Raw genomic sequence first — 20,316 nt, 5'->3', positions numbered from 1 at the left:
TTTCTGGAATTCAGTCCGCAGGAATTGTGTACTTGGAATAATTTAATAAACCCATGAAAAATCAAAAATACGATACACACATCCTCATCCTCCCACAAGGAGGCAATAAAAATTCCACGAAAAATTCTCATTAAATAAACATACTCTTGGTAGACAAAAGGCCAGGCCAAATCGAGTACGCATTCCGAAAAACTAGTCCCAAACTAAGGCCGCGTAATGTCGCTTGTTAGTACTAATGATGGGCTGGACCCGGCGGCCCCCAGACCTCTGTATAATCCTCTTCACCCCGGAAAAAACGCAAAAATAAATATGTACATCTGCGATAGAAGCCGCGATATGGAAGCCCATGGCCAAGAGAACACTCGGTAGGCCATGGCCAGAACGTCGTTGTTGCCCATTTTGCCTGCTTGTCATAAATTGCCATAGAGCGCCAACAACAAGTTTCCTTTGACTTGGAGCGTTCTATAAGGAATTTTCTTAGAGATGGAAGCGTGAAGTTTAAGTGGGAAAACTTAGAAAATTATTTAAATAAAATAAGATTAAAATTTGGTGATTAAAAAATATATAGAAAATAATCTAAAGAATCTAAAGTGCATCCTACAACGCTTTTTTAAATAATTTTAACTTTGTTTTATTATTAATTTATTATTTTAACAATAAATATATTAAAAGTAAACTTTACAAGAGTCATATTAAAGACCTACCGCATTTAACACCCCCATAAAACCACAATACTCCCATGGAATAAAGTCCTCAATTTCCGGATCGTGACTTATAGCCTTATAGCCCCCATCCCTAGTGGCCAGTGAAGACCCCCAAGTCAGACCAAAAAAAGCCTCAGACCGACGACCGCAGTCCATTGGATACCGACCGTCGCGTCCAGGCTGTAAAAATTAATAGCCAACATAATAAGCGGCATTTTATGACAAGCGTGCACCTCAGCACACACAGCCACAACACACGCACACACGGGGTGCCACGCCCCTGGGCCAGGCGCCCCTACATATATACTTTTTTTTGGAGTCGAGGCTTTTGGCCAAACATATTTCTCATAGGCAAAAGTCATTAGGTGAGGGATCAGTTGGCCACGCTTCTTCATCGCAGTCACTTTGAAAATTACGCAAATTGAAAGTTACATCGTTACAGAGTTGGGGAAAGGGGGAAAAACTTGTGGAAATCAGGGAGGGAAAACTGCCCCTGTCTGACAAGTTATGAGCCTCATATTGGCGCTACAAGATTTCGCTTTATGATAATTACACGCAGCGTTTCAGATTTGATTTTGCCTAGGAAAATTGAAAAAGTTTTTCGCCAGATTATGCAAGAGTTTTTATTATTTTTATTTATGTATAAAAACCAGCTAATGGATTTTGTGACTCTTAATTGGAGGAAAGGAATTTAGCAGATGATTGACTGCCTTTTTTTTTGGGTTGTTAAGAGAAACCCCAATAATAGTGTGTAAGAAACATTAAAAGCCACTCGAATTTCAGCTTCTCTAATTATTCCCTCTCATAAACAGAACCTGACTTGAAACCCAAATAAAAACAGTTAGTCTCAAGACCCTAAAAGACCCACTCAGTTGGTTTTCAAATCATAAAAGCCTGACTTGCTGACCAAACGAAGGCAAACGAAATAAACACAGAGAAACACATAAAAACTAAACACAAAGTTGCCAAGTTGAGTTGAAATTTAAATCGTATTTTTTTAAGGCTTATCTCTTGATTGTTTTTATATGGTTTGAGTCACAATAAAATTGATTGAGTGATAACTTCAAAAGGAGAAGAACAAATTTATGATGCTAATTAGTTTTGAATGAAGATCGAAACGCAAAAGGGAGAGCTTTTAAGTTTTATCTATTCAAGCCATTTGGTTAATAAATCTTTCATCGATTCCAAAGCCGAAGACGAATGAGATTTGTCCATGTCAGTTTAAGGCCCAACGAACTCTTGGCATATAAAATGTAAATTAGCTACAAAATGGTTTATCTCTTGGCCCACGAAATCTTATTTCATCACTTGTTTATTTTCTGTTTTTTCTCCTTCCAACATTGTACATTTTCTTATCTCCCTCGAAATGCATTTTCCTCTTATTTGCTTTATGTATATTTTTTCCATAATTTTTTTTGCTGGGTCTGTGGCTTGCATTTTTATGACTTGTCAAAATACAATAAAATTTATGGCAAGTTGGCAATATTTTTTACGCCAAGCGCAGAGAAAACTGCAAGAACAAAAAGTGCAAAGAAATCCCCCACATAAATCATGCAAGTGGAGTCTGGACCCCGAAAAAAAACAAAAGAAAATCTGCAAGGAAAAATAGGGGAAAATGAATTAAAGCGCAAATGGTCATAAAAATTAAATTAGCCCAAGTGGGAGGTATGCATTTTCTGAAAAATAGGAAAATAAAAGCACACCCACACGTCTTTACACTAATGGAAATAAATTATCAGACATCAATTTTCTTTAAATAAATTATTAGGCCTTTGATTTTAAAATATATTTTAGAGTTTCTTAAGCTAATTTTCAAATATAAATATTTATTAATGTTTAGTTTTCTATTGCTTAAGCTCAACCCTCTCTTAATCTCATGTATTGTAATTTTCTTGCCTTGAAATTCACCCTTTGTTTTCCTTTTTCCCCAACATTTCCCTGAGAAAAGTAAAAGCTTTTGGGATTTCCTTGGGGCAAAGCCTGTAAATTATAGGAAATAATTTGAAAAATTATTCATTGGCATATAACACCGACTCCCAGATCCATTAATTCGTAGCAGGCGAATTTCCCTGAGAGCCTCCAGCCGAAATAATTAATGCCTAAACACTTTTCTTGGCTCTCTTGCCGGCGGCTCATGATTTTCGCATATTTCTCAAGAGGCCCTGGGCCGCTAATAATGTGAAAAATAAGAAAATGAAAGGCATTTTTGTCTAATGAATTTCCACGTGTCGACACGTCTCCCTCTCTCCACCCTCTCTTTAGCACACCTTTTCCCTTTTTCCGGCTTGTGGTTTGTACGTGCCTGTGTGAAAAGCGCATTTAAATGCGGTTGAGGCAAATTAGTTTATAAATCACACGTGGAAAATTGATGAGTTGCCATTTTCCTCTTTCGGCTGTTGAGTGTTTTGAGGGTGGCGGCGGTGATTCATTTGATTGTTTGCCATTTATTTTGGAAAATTATTTGCCAATGGCTTCTCCCAGGAGACTTTTGTCTCTAATTAAGGAGAGTTCCGCAATACGAAAATTCCGATTATGATTTCGAGCACGAAATGCAAAAGGCCAAGAAAAAAAAACCAGCTAACAATTGAGCAAAATTACTGATTGAAGGAAGCCCAGAAATCCTACTAAGAAATGACCGAATCAAGCCGGGCCTTAAAGTTTTCAACGTTAACAACAAACCTTCAAATGAACTCATTGGCATTGTGTGAGCAGCGTTCCCAATATCTCATTGTCATGTAGCTCAAATCGCTTCAGCAGTCGACAATCAGCAACTACAACAACTACCAACAACAAGAGCTTATAAGGTACAAAAAACAACAACACTTTGCATGTGTAGCCGAGGTACCACAAACAAAGAGCCTGAACCAATGGGGCCAACAAACAAATAGCCAAAAAAAAATATAAAGCCGAGGGAGGAGAAGTAAACACAACCAAGCCAAACAAGTAGAACTTGTCTAGGCCTAAATCCAGTGGTGTAGAGTTGAAAAGGGGTTACGGATTAGGGGGGTTAAGGTTAATAAAAGGTGGGTAGGATTTTGTGTAAAATAAATATGGAACAGCCAGGAAATGGTTATAAAAATTCAAGTTTATATATTCCTTAATAATTTAAAACCCTTTTTAAATGTACAAAGTATTTTCTTAGAGTTTTCATAAGTATAAGACAGTATTATCCCCTTTTTATATCACCTCCACCTCTGATCTCTAGCTGGAAACAAATGTTTCCCTCGAGAGATTTCTTTGTATGGACCTTATAGAAAATAAGGAGACTCCAACTCCCAACTTTGGCTATAGCTTCAGGCCGTTTAAATGACTTTTCTTTGCCGGCTTTGGTTCGGTTTCGCTTAGCCTTATTTTTATTTTTTTATTTTTTTTTATTCCTTAGCTTGGTGTGCTCTTTTTCTGGCCCAAGCCTGATGTCTAAAGTCAAGATCACAAACGTGATTTGTTGTTGCCGTGGCTTTCGAGCTTTTTGCTCATTTTGGCAAATGTTCCAAAGACTGTGGAAGATCGTGATCTTTAAACTAAGCAACTCCGTGGCTTAAAGACTTTGTTTCTGCTTTGTTTTCTTGCCTCTAGTTTTTTTCTACTATTTTTCCCTTTTTTTTATTTTGTTTTTTGTGTTGCTGCTGTTGCTGACTCGATCAGTCGTCACTTTGGGCCTAGAAAAAAAAAAGCGAAAGAGAAGACTTCCTTTGAATAAAACTTTGTGGTTTGCTGTTTTGGTGTTGCTCGATTTATGTTTGTTCATTTATTTTGACAAAGCCGCTGGCTCTGATTTTTTTCTAGCAAAATTGTGTGGGCGTCTCTCTTTCCCGGGCATATATCTACCTCTTTCTATCTTCTGTTTGTGCAGCGCCGGCAAAAGATTTGTGTGTTTATGTAGAGGGAAAAATCCCCCCCGGCTTTTGCAGTACCCTCTGATTGATGTGGGGCACATTAATCAAGCCATTGAAGCGGCCGTCTGTTTGATGTTGTTGCAGCCAGGGTCCGATTTGATCAAGCGATCTGGTGGCACTCATAACATACACTCAGTCTACTAAATACACAGCAACAAATTTGATTAAAAAATTATCCAGTCTATTGAGTTGGAAAATTGAACAGGAAATGGGGTCAAAGTCTAAACTTAGCCAAGAAGTTTTCTTGTTTATTTTGTTTAAAATGTAACAAGTCTTGTATATTCTTTTTTAATTTAATTATATATTTTATCTCTTAATTTCTCTCTGTGCATTAAACTTCCCTCTATTTAGCAGTGGCCATTCCGTAATCGAAGCGATCGCCAAGTGTACTCGGTTTCGTTTACTGATCGCACGCTCACTTCTCACTCGACGATCGGTTTTATTATCGTTTGTTTTTTCGGTTTTTTTTTTTTTGGCCAAGTTAATGGGCAATTTGTTTTCAATTAATTGGCTTGTTGTGTTAACTGCCTAATGATTACTCAAATACTCAGCTCTGGGGCTTCCGTTGGATCGGTATTTCAATCTCACCGATCTTGGATCGTATTCGTTTTTGTTTTCGTTTTCACTTGCACTTTTCAGGGGGATAAAACTCTGCCTTTGGCTGATCATAAATTCTCATTGAATGAGATGCAAGCGTTGATGTTCATTAAGAAAAGATCAAAGGCAAGGCGATGGACAGTGGAATGAGATTGATCAAGGAACTTTATGAGGGTTAAAAAAAAGATGGGGAAATGAAGTCAAAGAATTCTAGTTAAAGAAATATATTTTATAAGGGAAATCGAAGTCTTGTTTGAAGTGTAATACATATATTTCTTATGAATGTATTAGGTCTAGAAATTGCTATAATATTTCTTTCTTAATTTCAAAAATTAATTTCCTAAAAGCTCAATATTTTTTAGACCTTTTCATTGAATACCTTGAAACACCTACTAGTTTCTAATAGTTCCCCAGATAATCTTCTCTCTAAATTCATTCAACTATTTGCTATTCCCGCCAGACCATGCAAAATACACTTTATATGCCACATTAACAAAAATGAGAGCAAAATTTGTGGTGAGGTGTGTAGTCCCTGTCTGCCCTTTTTGATATGCCGCCATCGTTCTGCTTTTCTTAGAATTTGTTTGGAGGCAAAATGAGGAAACCAAACTGGGGAACTCATCCGTGGAACTCGGAACACATTCGAAATGGAAATGATCGCGGACAGCTCGCGGAGATGGGAAAAGATGAAGATGAATGGCAGATGGTCTGTGATGTGATGTGATGTGTCTTTGATGTTGAAGTTGAAGTGTTTTGTGTTCATTAGCTCATTGCCACTAATTTAGTTTCTGGTTAACATTTACATATCAGCGAGCTCTAAGAAGTCTTAATTGTTCTTTTGGGACAGAGTCTTTTGAAGTTGCTTGGTGATGCGTGATGTTGATTGAAGGAGATCGGCTTTGAGTAGAGTACAAGACTATCAAATATTCAAAGAAAATATCTAGTTAAAATAAATTATATATCTTGACTTCTAATTGAAATGGAAAATACTAAGAATAATCATGGGTTTATATTTAAAATATAATTGAAAAATGGTTTTAAATCCAAGAAACAAGGCTTTTATCCTGGAAAGATCATATTTCCTTTGATCATTTTTAGAAATTTATATTTTTGTTTAAAGAAAATCTGGTTTTTCTTTTCTCTTTTAACATTTAATAACCTCGTTCATCTTAATATTTATGAAGCTTTATTTCCAGTTTTTCCTCTTCGTTCTGTTTCTTAGCACTCATTCACCTACATTTTTCCAATCGCAACTTAACCTTCTGACCACATTTTGCCAGTTTTTCTGTTGCCAGTTTCTTGGCCTAACCAAAGATGGTATCATATTGCCCAGGCGAAGCCGCACAAGCCTCTCACACATAAGCTCTCTGGCATCTTGGAAATTTTTCGAGCTACACCCAAGTGTAAGCAACCTAGAAAAGTGTATAAGTAACTCATATAGTTAACCACTTTAAGGTGTTCGTTTACATCTCCTGTTTTTTTTTGTAGTTGTTCTCTGATGTTTCTACGTTTCTTGCACCTTTTTCTCACCCCTTTTTAGTGCACCTTTTGGGGCCGGGAAAGTGTGAAGAGACATAAGAAAGGCCGCGCGCTTAAGCAAAATCTAAACATAAAAGCCAACTTTCTGCACTATAAAAAAAAAACCTCTTTTACATGACATGACACAATTTGCCGGCACTGTCGCGGTGTTATAGTTGTTGTTTAAGTTTCGGTTTTTGTTATTGTTGTTGGCTCGCCACTTCGACATGTTTGTCTGAGGTTCACTTCAGGTAAACCAAAAGCTCTGTAGCTGCAAGTTTGCTGCCTTTTGGAATGCACTGAGAGAAAATTTGGATATATTAGAAATAATTTTTAATGTTTTAGAAAAGCAATGTAAGATATTAATTTAACTTTATTAGTAAAATTAATGATTAAATCTAAGCGGAAATGGGTTATAATGTGGGGACTTAAAAAAGGGCAAAATAAATAGGAATTATTCTTATAAATTCGTTTTAAATTCATAAAAATTTATTAAATTTCTCAGATTTTATAACTTAAAAATAAAGTTAAACTAATTATTATTTTCAATGATTATATAAAATTTTTTCCCAGTGCCCCCTCTATAGTCTGCGTATTTTCTGCTGCTGCTCTTGTGATATTTTGCCAGGTTTACCTCAGCTCTGTTTACTCTTCCCCTCCTCCTCCTCTGGCCTTCATCAGACACTTCCCTCGGTCTTCGTTTTTCCAGCGTTTTGTTTATCGCGTGTGAAAATATTTTTTGCGCTTTTAGTTTTGCCGAAAACTTTTCGGTGCACATAAAAATGTTTAAGTTTTTCGGCAAGAGTAAGATGAAGATTTGTTTATACGCTGGGATATTGGACGCCTTTAAACCTGAGATGAAGAAATTGTTTATTTTTTCGTTTGGCTAGGGAAATGTTTTAATTGAAAGTGAATGGTTTTTATTGGGGCTGACTTTATGGCCTTAAACAGCAGGAAAATGCCAACAGATTTAATGCCTTTTATAAAATATTTTTGTTGATTGTTTAAAGAGGAAATATATTTTTATAACCACTTTTAGCACAAACAAATGTATAAAAAAACTCACAAAAAAACCCGGCAAATGCAATCAAAATTTAAACAAACAAATATTGCAAAGCCAACATGTTGCACTTTAACAAGTAAATAAAGTTCAATAAGGTGTATTGTTATTTAATCAAAAGTTTATTAATAAATCATGAACGAATATTGAGCAAAAGCCTTTGACTGCATTCGATTGACCGTTAATTAACATATCGGCAAAGTTCAATTAATTGGCAATCAATCATTTTTAATGAAACAACAAAAGCAACAGGCTGCGGAGACTTGTTAGGAAGAATCGGGCGACACTATCGACTCGCAGCGATCTTGAACTCTGTGTGGAAAAGCTGGAAAAATATAAAAAAAAAACGGGGGAAACAGAAAACGTGCCACGGTGGAGAGATGAGATGAAGAAATAATGCTGCAATTCTATTGAGCAGGCAGCGAAACAGCAACAATAACAACAAGAAACGTGCCACACGATTGACAAGCGGTTTCTGGCCAGGCCCGGGGACTTGCCGCCCCTCGAAATCTCCTCTCCTTCACCGAGTTTTCCGACTTTTCCAGCTTGAGGCAGAATAGCCTGCAGCTGCAATGCACAGCAGGAAATGTGGTTTAGGATATATATTTTATTCGAATAAATACATTCTAAATTGAAAAAAATGTTTAATTTTTTATTTCATTATTAAATTAAGAAAATAAAAAAATATATTATAAAAATTTAACCAAAACTAAAAGGAAAAGAACGCATTAGTTAAAGTTTGTTTAGTTAGTTAACTTTGCAATTCAGTTTCCATTTTTTAAGCTCACAGAAAAATTAGATAAAATATTTAAGCCTCTTTACTATCCCCTAAAAAATTTTATAAAATTATTTAGTAACCATTTTTAATAGACACAAATTTTTTACCGTGTACCATTGTTGGGGACTGTGGCAGAAGTTGCGAGCCAACCTGGCTATGTTGCGGGTGCCACTGCATTTGGCGTTAGGTTAGCACAACCACGTCCCTCTCTCCCCCTTTTCTGTTGGCCAGGAGTCCCAATCATGGCCAAGTCTTAGCCAGGGATGCCTGAGGAAACTGCGACTTTTCCAAGACAACAGCGACTTTGGGTTGGGGGCCCAGGCGGTATTTGTGGGAACAGTTTGAAAAGTCAGCGCAGAAACGTTGTGGGAAAGGCACACAGTTAGTGGTTAAGACTGTCAAAGGTAGCAGGGAGATGGTAAAGTTTACTCAAAGTTTATCAACATTAATTAATTATATTTTGTCGCAGGAAAATTAAGCTAATAACAAAGTTAACTCCAAGAGAATGTGAATCATAATTTCATTAGAAGAGAAAGGGATATATTTAAGAAGATAATAAGAGATTATAACATTATCTTGATTTAAATTCAATAAAATAAAAATAAAATATATTAAATAATAGAATTAACAATTATATAACTTACCTAAACTTGTACTTTAAATTTTACAAATATTTTTTACTTAAACCAAAGACTAGATGTACCCTAGTACAGGAATTTTATTTTAAAATCACTGCTAAAATCACTACTTACTCCCATCTCCTACTTAATTATTATACTTTGTGTCTCTATTTCTTGCTAACTGTAATCTTGGCAACTATCCGGACACCGCCAAACAGGCAACAAGCTATTAAACTTCTCATTTGGCTAAAAGAACAGCTCTCGGGACCCTCGCTTCGAACTCCTCCGAACATATTTCAAACAAATTTATTTGCGCCTGCAATTTACGAGGCTCCTTCTTCTCCACAGAGTAAAAGGGGTAGAGTGCGGCGGAATCGGGGAAAAACAACTTGAGACGGAGTGCTGGAAAAATCTACAACAACTACTAACGGCGAGGCATAATTAAAATGTTACCAACCCAGCAGCAGCAGCAGGCAAATGAGGAAGCTGAAGCTGCCAGGGGAGGAGGAGATAAGAAGAGTTGAGAGGGGGTCTATATATGTATATAATATGTTCATATAACACAACAACAGCAACAACAACAACAACTTACAACAACAACTCACAACAACAACTTACAGGCTTTGCCTGAAATGGCTACTAGTTGCGCATGCGCCTCGATGCAAATTAATTTGCAGCATTTTTCCTGCGCCTCAGCCTTCATTTTACATGCAGCAAAAATTATGCTAATTACAAGAGTTTATTAAAATGAAAAAAGAACGTTGAGTGGTGCACTAGGAACATTTTTATAGAGGTAAAGAATTTTTTCTATAGGAGAATCTAGAGGGGTTTTTGAGTCAGTCTATTCTGGAGTTCACTTGCTTGGCTTTAAATATTTTTAAAAATATATATATTGTGTTTAAGGTTATTTAAAATTATATTTATGATATAAAATAATATAGAAAATCATATTCAAGTTAAATTTAGTATCTTAACTATTGATTAAAACTGAAAAATGCTTCAGAAAATTAAAAAGAAATATTTTTAAATATTTTCTAAAATCTTCTTTATAATTTCTAGCATAAATTTAATGATTGTTTATTGAATAAATGTTTTTAACTTTTTTTTTTTTTTTTGTGTAAAACCCATTCTCTATCTCTCCTAATTCACCTTAATTTGCCATCATAATTTTTCTTTTTTTTTGCGCTCACGAAGCCTTCTGACGAAATGTAAATTTGTTGGCCCTGTCGGGGCAGCAGTTGAAGTTGGCAACAAAGTTGCCTGGCAATATCCTCCTGCTCTCAGTCGTCTTCCCAATCAACTTGTTAAACTTTTCCCCTTTCCCCCTCACTCTCTTGCATGGAATTGGCCATGTGCGAAATGAAATGCATGAACACGAGACGAGCGAGAGTCGACGGATGTCACTCTAGCGGAAAAAAAAGGAAAAGGCCACGCACGCGCTTTTTCACTTAGTTTTCCAGGGGTCTCTATGTGTGTGTCTGAGTGTGCGTGTGTATCTGTGTGGTGTGGGAAATTTGTTGATTAAACTTGTGCAGAACTTTTTAATTGCCTCGATGTAGTCGCAGACAGCGGCTATATATGTGGCATATATATTTGACTTTGGGCCCGAGGTGAGCGAAATATGCAAACAGAAGAGACGCCAGACTTATGAACAGTGGGTGCGGAAAGTTTGCTGACAGGCTTACATGCTTTTTGTGGGTCTCTCATGATGTAGGTGTAGGTGTGTGCCTGCATAACTCTCTTCTATATCGTGCGTGCATATTAGAAAAGTTTTAGGGGGAACTGTAAGTACTTGAAATAAAGTGGTATCTGTGGTTATTAAAATTTATATTTTTAAGTAGTTTTTGGTTTATTTAAATTTATACTGTTAAGTTCTTGGCTGGTTTACTAAATATATATATACTTTATGGCTTACTAAATATATTCTACAAATTAAACAAATAAAGGTTATCATTATTTAGTGCCGTACATGGCCATAGCTTGCTAAAAAATATATTCTAATGATTTTCCCCTAAAAACTTTTGATTAAAACCAATTCCAAGAAGCTTAACTTTTTGGTAATTTATTTAAAATTTAAAAAAGACACGTGTCAGTTCAAAATTGGCTTCAAATATCTGTAATAAAATGACCACTTGCCCCTCTTGTTGTCATACAGCATATTCCTCGACCTTTTGACCATTTCAAATAAAGTTTAATATTTAATAATCCGCTCCAGTGCACACAGCCTCCAACCTCCAAGCCTACTCCAAACCCAGATTCTCGCCAAGGTCCAGATCCAGGTCCCATACGATTTAGTTGCAGCCGTGTAATGATCTATGGCGCCTTAAGTCAAGATTTATGCCCTCGACCTCGACGATTGGTAGTATAATATGCAAAAGGGTGGGGCGGGGGGTCAGCGGTATAAAATAAAATAAAATAAAGTGAAGAAGCGGCAAGAGCAACAGCCGAGAAGCCATAAAGCCAAAGAGGCGAAAACTTTTATGCACAAGTCGAGCGAGCGAGCGCCTTTTTTATACAATAAAATAAATAAAAGGAGACAGCCAGCCAGTCGGCGAGTGTGTGTGGGAGGAGGCATAAAATTGTATAAATTTATGAGGGGACCCAGTTTGGAAGTCCTAACTGCCTTCGATGTTGGCTTCTTGTTTTTTGGCTTACTTTATTTTCTTTTTTTTTTTTTGTAGAATTTAATTGGACATTATATCGCATATTCTTATATAGGCAAAATCAATGCCTTGCCATATATCAAAAAAGGGGGAAGAGAGCGCGGAGGGTATAGCCAACGGTAATGGCCAAAAAAGCTTTGCCCATTGTCTGGGTTAGTTCCTCCAGCTGCCTTGGCTTCGATTGTTGCTCTTGGCATTATTTATGGTTACTTAGCCTCACTCTCCAGCCACAGAAGCTCCCATCTCGCCGCCGATCTCCTTCACGATATGTGTGAACAAAAACCTATATCTCCCCGCCATGGGAACGGGAACATGGAAATGGAAAAAAAAATCGCACTCGGGAGTGCTTCCTTCTCTCTGGCCTAATCACGTTTCTATCTAACGATTATTTTCTTGGTACTAAAAAAAAAAGTAGGAAATTTTACCATGATGTCAAACAACTCATTCAAATGTAATAATCGGATGAAATTTCTCCCACATCAGTTGACACCTCTAGGGGTTATTACACAGAGAGAAAAGTGTGGTTTAATAAGGAAACTTGTTAAAGAAAATTATTATTTCATAGATTTTTTAATAATCATTGCCTTTAAGTAAATTCTAAATTATATAAAATATTTTTAGATATTTAAAATATATTTTAGGGGTAAAGCAAAGTTGCTCCTTGAGCTCCTTGATCAATTTTTTAGTTGTACAATTAAAAAAAATATATTCTTAAAGTGTAAATTTACATATATTTAAATAAAAAACTATAAAATTTCACCCCCAATTTCTCCCTGTGCCCAAGTTATATCTCCATCTGTCCAGCTGGGCCAAAAAGCTGTCGCATCTAAAGCGCTTTATCTGCTCTCTATTGTGTTTGGGTACTGTGATGCAAGTCAATGCCACGCCCACTCAGTGTCGTCTATATGTATATATGTATATATATATATAAGCCCACGGTCGACTTAACTGGCGCCCAGTTTTTAAATCGGCTTAAATTATGAATGGCTGGGGAAGACTGAGGGAATAAATGCTGAGAAACAGATGTGGAATGAGCCAGAAATGGTCTTTCCATTATTATTATTAAGATGTTTGCTTTGGCGGCTAAAAGAGGACTTGGCTTAAAATTTGACTAAGACTTTGATAAAGTTTCTATATAGCAAAGAATTTGACTTGAAAATATTTTTGTTTATTATTAAATTCAAGAGATAATTATCCAATTAAAATTAATATAGAATTTATAAGAGAGAAATTCTTAGCTAAACCCCTTCTCTCTTTCCATATTTACCCTAGAAAATATTTCAAATACTTAACCTCTTAATTGTCCTCTGTCCCCTGGAAAGAATCATATGTTTATCTGGGACCCTGGACAATAATGCCCCCTGGCATTAGATGGGTATTATGCTGGACCCTAATTAATGTTGACATGGGATATATTTTTGTCCACTCTCCCCCACCCAGCTGCGGCTTAAGCTTTTCTGTCCACTTGGCACAGCTGAAAATCTGCCAAAGCGAAAGGGAAATGAAATAAAAATCTGCTAGATTAGTGCGTTAACAAGGGGTCATCATCAGTGGAGAGCAATGAAATGTCTACCCTCGTCTTGGCCAGCAGGATTATCAGCTTCGTTTAATGGAGAATTTAATTTCGTGCAAAATTTGCCAACCTTTAACCTCAAGAACAGATTTTCCGCCTGGCTCTCTCATTTTCCTTTTTCGGTTATAATTAATTTCGAATGTCAAATTACGGCACGACTCCTCTGACAGGATGACAAGTGAAACTCTATACACATAATTAAATAATTTTATTTTCACGTTCTTGTGTTTTTTTTTTTTATACTTTTTGTGTCACTTTTTCGCCACTTCTCTGGGGTGGAAATAAAAAAGTAAAGTCAAGTCGTGGAGGGCTTCACCTGGCTGGCAACTTTACTTGCATAATTTACAATTCTTTTCAGTTGCTCTTTCGTTCGCTCTCATAAATTAAGATGAATCATGAAATAATGAAAAGCGAAAATGCGTCAACTAATTAAAATGGCTGAACTCAAGGGAGGGGATTTTGTGTGCAAGTTAAAGACTGAAACAATGACATCGAACTGAAAGTGCTTAATGAAAGGGAAAAACTGCACAGACATCAGAGGGAACTAGGGATACGATGGCCTAAGAAATACCCAGTTTAAACATTTAAATAAATTAAGAGAAGAACTAGAAAGAATATATAAATAAGTGGAAAATATTTCTGTATTCTTATAATATTTAATTTAATTTTTAAGCTGGCACAGCTTGCCATATTTGTTATTGTTAACACTTTCCTTGACAATCTTATATATTTTTATAGGCCACTTCAGAGTTCGATGCTCATTAATTTTCCATTCCTGACAAAAGCCTCCTTCTTCTTTCCATTAATGATATTTTCATTGTGAGCGCATTTTCCACGAATTAATTGAAATATGGCCGGTGATGCTGGTCGGCCGATTGAAAGGGAAAATTTTGTTTGCGGCATCGCAGGAGCATTGTAATCGCCAGAACAAAGGACGTATAAATCTGCCCCGCTGAAGGAATGCAAGCCGTATTCTTTTCGGTTTCGGTTTCTGCCTGGCTTTCTGGTTTTGGTCATTTAAATTGCTCCCTGACTTGACTCTGGCTCCAGCATTAACTATGCCGCCTTCTTGTTAACTCGACCAAGAAGAGCCACAAACAAAAACAGAGGAAACCACACACAAAAATGCTGAAAGTCGGTAGCATTTTGCATACAAGTCGCATACTGGCTGGCAGGCTCCACTTAAAAAATCGTTAAGCATAAAAAACAATAAAAATAAATACCTATAAACACTTAAAATGGCAGAGAGCGACCCGGAGGAGAGTCTCGAGTACATGGGGCAGTAAATGCCTGATGCCCGACGAGTTGGTTGTGTAAATGTCAAGCAAATTTGGCTCGCTGCATTTTCCGTCTGTGTTTCCTCAGCAGCAGAAGCTGTGTTGTTTTAACCCCCTTCAGCGGCATTTTTCCTTGGGTTCAAGGTGCCATTGTGTCCAGGGAACAACAGAGAACAAGTTGTGGTGGCAAATAAATCGATAAGTGAAATAAATAAAAAAGTGCTTAAAGTCAAAGTTCAAGTTGAGAATTACCACAGGAAAAGGAAAGAAAATATTTAAAATTTAATAATTTTCAAGTGAATATATTCATTTATACTCTGAACTTCTAGCTTATTAATATAAATTGACCTCTAACCCACTTTTCCTTTGTCTTTCTTCTCATTCCAGGTATGTAAATTCCCCCACCGATTGACCCTTTGGAGCCGAGAGTTCTCGCTCTTCCCCCCTTGGGACTCTGCATTGATTTATGGCACTATTCTAGCTAATTTGCCATAATTAGACACGATAAACACACAAACACTGGCTGGCCAAAGAGCACTAAATATTTATATATATATATTTACTGGTTAAATTGCCAACATCGATTTGCACTCGAATCCCTCTTAGCCGACACTCACTTGACATTGCCCCGCCGGCACACATGGGGACCCAGCCACCACAAATGGAGGCAATTAGAGCCCGGCCAGCTTTCAGATTTATGAATTAGTTTAAAATGCAATTGGGCCTGCAGAAGCTCGATCTCTGGTCTCATTTTCTACTTTACTGTCAGCTCCCTCTCTGCAATTATGCCATAAAGTTAATTTACTTTGATTCTGCTGAATAGCCGCTGGCCCTGCCACTATAACTATATAAATTTAATCATAGACATTAAAGGAGCTAAAGGGGAATGTTGTTGTAAGGGAAACCGGTTAAATGGGGAGTGCACTGAAAGAAAAATATAAAAGAATATTTTAGTAAAGGATAAAGTAAGGTAATTGTAGTAATATTTTACTTAAATATTTTGTAAGTGCTACCTTTCTATAGCTAAACATATTTCCCTTCTTACCCCTATTTTATACATATTTTTTCCTCAGTGTATTCCCCATCATCGTCTTCTGGGGACTAGCTCAATCTCGGTCTCGGTTTGGGTCTCAATTCCATTTGCAGACTGCCGGCATCTGAAGTACGGCGCTTGCCAATGGGAATCTCTCGCTCTCCCAATGGCCACGCACCCAACCACACTGCTCCTGCTGATCCCCGGCCAAATCCCTGCTAGCCAGAGAATCCATATCCAATCCCCCCATCTGTCTGTGCTCCTTCAGTGCCCACTCAAGCTGGTATTCTAACGCACTCGAGACTCGAGACTGGTTTCTCAAAAAGCCACTCGAGCTGCCCGTCAAGTGTCTCTGTGTGGCTGGGCTGGCTGTCAATAGACATCTTGCCATGACTTGTGTAAAATATATATATCTACCCAAAATAATAATAAAAAAATAAGCACCCAGCACTATATACACTCCTATATGCTATGGTGCTCACTTGAAGAAATCATAATTATTGCCAGTCAACTTTTTTGAGTGGTCGCCGAGACTGGTTCATAAATTTACATAAAAGATAAACACTGATCGGTGTATAGGAAATATATATATATATATATGTATATCTGTGTGAGCTGCATTTGGTGATCCGAGGCGATCTGAAAAGATCTTTGGCGCTCCATTAGTCATATTTTGGAATGGTTTCAGACACACATAAATTGCCCCGATGGCGGAGAGATCGCTTACCGAATTCCAATTTTATTTATGTTGCCTTGTCGATGGGGATATTATTTACCTATTTTAAATATGATATTGAGAGAGGGAAAAGGTGATGTAAGATTAAAGCTGGATCTAATTTTTTATAAAAATAAATATCAGGTGAAGAAACTAGCTAAAGATTTAATTAGGAATATATTTAAAACAGCTTTTAGGCATATATAAAATAATTTCTGTTGAAAAATATAGCTCATTGTTGGTTACAGATTAAATGTCTTTAAATAAACTATAAATTTTAGTAGCTGATTTTATTTAAAAACCAAAATTAAAGCCTTTCCTTCACTTAAAACCCAAACACCATTAAAATTTTTAATTTAACTGGCAGTAATAAATTTGCTTAGAGCAAATATAGATGAAGAAACATTATGGCCCAAGTTAAAAGCCATTAACAATTGAAGTTTTTGTTCAACTAAATTATGGAAAATAATTCATGCAACTTTATCAATAGGCCATTTATGACCCGTGCATTAAGACGCCCATTCAAATAAATCATAAATGCTTTTTGTCGCATTTGTTTTATGTTTGTTTATTTTTCCCTCCGATTTTGAAAGTGCGTTTCGCATTACCTGAAGCCTAGGCTGAAATCGAAACTCATGCGGCAGACATGGCGCAACATGTGGCTAGGTGGCGACCAATTAAGCGACTACCCACCTAGACGGTGACTCCAGACTCCGGACTAACCCCACCCAACCCCCAAATCCGAAGGCAATCCTAACCCAACCCAACTGCAGCTGTAAATCAACTTTGCAGCTCCAAGAGCTTGGAGAGACATGCGTGGCAAGAAAGCCAAGTGAAACATACATAAATTAACATCAATAAAGCCAGCAGCAGCAGCAGCAGCGGCTCAAACTAAAGTCGGCTTATGAATACTGGATATAAATATATGTATTTATATATGGTATATATATATTTATGCATACGTATCTTTTTTTTGCCTTGCCTGCATATAAATCATTTTTAATGGCCAGATGTGAGAGAGTCGAGGGCCCTTTCACGCCGCCGTGTGCATGTTGGACATGTGTAGGGTCCGATATGGAAGTTGCTATATGTTGCTATATAGCTGTATTTATATATATTCCAAGATCCGGTTAGGGAAGTCATCTTTCGGATGCATTTGCCGGCTGCTGATTTACAAATTTAGATACGATTTTTCACTGCAGCCAAAAGAGAGAAATATGTGCGTTTTTGGCAAGGCTTCTTTTTTTTTCTTAATTTTTCTTCAATATGTTTTCTTTTTGGCAAACAACACTTGCTAACAACTTGGAGCCGGTGCGTGGCTCAGCCAGAGTGTCTGAGTACCGTTAACTGCAACGTTTAGATACAAATGCCGAGATAACAAATTGTTGTACAACGTTGTGCGTTTAAAAGCGTCGCCAGTTTTCCTTATTTTCCATGATTTTCTTCTTTTGGTTTTAAGTGAAAAATTGCCTGGCTTGATTTATTTGTTTGAGTACTTTTTTTGGTGATAAAGCACAGGGCAAATAATAATAATTTAATAAAGTATTTAATCCACCAACAATCTTTATTTTATCTGAAATATTTACATAAAAATACGACACTTAAATAACTTGAAGGCTCTTTTTTTAGTAATAACTTAAAGGTTCTAAGTCCTCTCCTTTTCGCCCAGTGATTGTATCTGCATCTTTTCTATTTCAATCTTTTCATCTGCATCTGCAGTTGTCCATCACCTGTCCTTCTCACTCTTTTGCCTAGACTTAGATAGGTGATACCACCATTTTTCCCATTTTCTTTCAATTTTTTTTGAGCGACATTTTGACGCGACCGTTTCATGTGCAATTCGGCGCTGGCTTTTGAGTTTTTCGCTTCTGACATGGCCAAGATGGCGAGGTGGTCATGGAGCTACTATGGTTGTTATGCCCACCCTGTCGGCCTGTCAAAAAGGTAACTGGCCCACCTGACAACGGGAAAAGCTAGTTGATTAACTGTACTTGGTGAATTGTCACCATGATAGGTTTGAAATGTGTTATTCGGGCCTTGATTTCCGAGTGTTTAAAGATTTATAAAGACAAGAATGTGTTAAGACATGGCAAACTTTAAGCTTATGCATAATAGATGTGGCCTTTTAAGGCTGAAATAATTTTCAATTATCTCCCTCGGAGTCCTGCGTAATTACCAACAAAGCCTGACCCAAAGGTGACCCCGATTTAGACCCTCTCACCCCTCAGATGACATCAAACGCCCCTCGCTTATCTCGCTCAACTTGCTGCCAGCTTCCACAGAGCTTCATTAATTTTGCAGGCACATTAACAGTTTCATTATTGCTTCTGTCTGAATTTTTGAAAGGAGCATAGAGTCCTCGTCTTCCCTCCGCTCATCCTCAATCTGGCCAAAACTAATCATTTTTAATAACCAATAATTTATTTTTAATCAAATTTTAATGAAAACTTTGCCGCCCCAAAAGAGGGCAACGCAACGCATGAAAAATTCAACAAAAACCCGGATGGATGGATGGAAGATGATGATGGCCAAGGATATGGGTAGCTGAAGTGGGCCGTACATTTCGGTCAAAAGACTTTCTGTGGGCCTTGTCATGCATAAAAATTAGAGTAGAACAGAAGCCACTGAAGGAGCAGGTTGTCCGGTTTGGGGGAAGACAGGGGATTGAGGCGTGGCACGAGATTGAGCTGAAGATTTATTAGGACCGAGATTGAAGGAGCCAGAGATGCGAGTTTCGCGATAGCCTCGAACGAAGGTCGTGCAGAAATCAAACAACCCACCCGACAACGCCATCAAACTACCAGTTTGAGATGCAGATAGAGAAAAATTCCAATGCCTTTGAATTAGAAAAAAACTTTTATTGATTAAATTAAACTTTATTCATTTCAAAAACCTTTTAAAAATATTAAAATACTTGAGATTTTTTGTATACATTTATTTTTATTCAATTTACTTGTCTTACTACCCATTTTTCCCTCTGTATGTATGGACAACGAGTGCGACGCCTCAATCGCTCGGCCGGCCCCTTGCCTTAATTAATTTTCCTTTTGCCGCCGTTTGGCTTCTGCTCCCTTTTTCCCTCCCCCCTTTTTCTGTCTGGACCAAAAGGGTTACACAGCTCATTATTTTTGCCTGCCGCCACCACCCGAGCATCCATCTTGAGCTCCTTCAGCATCGCCCCGTTGTCATCTCATCGCCAGAGTCCAGCGACACTTGCAATTGGGATTGGGAATAGGATGGGGCTCTGGGACTGGGATTGGGATTGGACTTGGGACAGGAGCTGGGGATCTGTGCAATTGCTTTGATTGCCCACAACACACCGCCAAGGACTGGATGGCAGGAAAAACTGTGGGCGCAGTCCAGTCCCGGGAGCTAAAACAAGGGCGTAGTCACGCACGAAAGGTGTGCCCGTCAAGGGGCTTATTATGAGAGATAACAAATTAATACTTGTGGAAAAGTCTTATTGAATTACTATCAGAAAGAGAAGAAGTTTTTAGAGATTAAGCTTATAATTAGGAAGTCTTTTGAGACAGAATTTCAATACTATACTTGAGATTTTCCTTTACTGGAAATGCTAGTCTTGATCTTAATGCTTTTTCTATATATTCTTTAAAGTTATTCAAGTTGTTTTACAACTATTGTCAATCGCATTCCACTTAACACGAACACAGAAAGCCCCCAATGCCTAGACCGCAGCCCCTGGCCAGCACTTTTACCCATGTTTGGTCATTTTTCTTGCGCCTCTCCGCTGGTTTTTCTTATTTTTTTTTTTTTTTTTTTTTTGCACCAAGTCCAGGCGAATTGCCATTTAGTTGCTTGTTCTTTGGGCCTTTTGCCTTTCCAGCGGCATCTCAAAAATGTCGCTGGTTAACTTGCTTTCAG

At 37.4% G+C, this 20,316-nt stretch overlaps 1 protein-coding gene across 1 annotated transcript in view; it reads left to right on the top strand.

The window, feature by feature from the left end:
- The window catches only part of fz (frizzled class receptor), a 98,782-nt gene that overhangs the window by 57,151 nt on the left and 21,315 nt on the right, over positions 1 to 20,316 (top strand). The window lies entirely within an intron of this gene.

This window comes from Drosophila kikkawai, chromosome 3L (genome assembly GCF_030179895.1).
Source record: "Drosophila kikkawai strain 14028-0561.14 chromosome 3L, DkikHiC1v2, whole genome shotgun sequence".
Classification (NCBI taxonomy): Eukaryota; Metazoa; Arthropoda; class Insecta; order Diptera; family Drosophilidae; genus Drosophila; species Drosophila kikkawai.
This window is presented reverse-complemented; position numbering and strand designations above follow the sequence as displayed.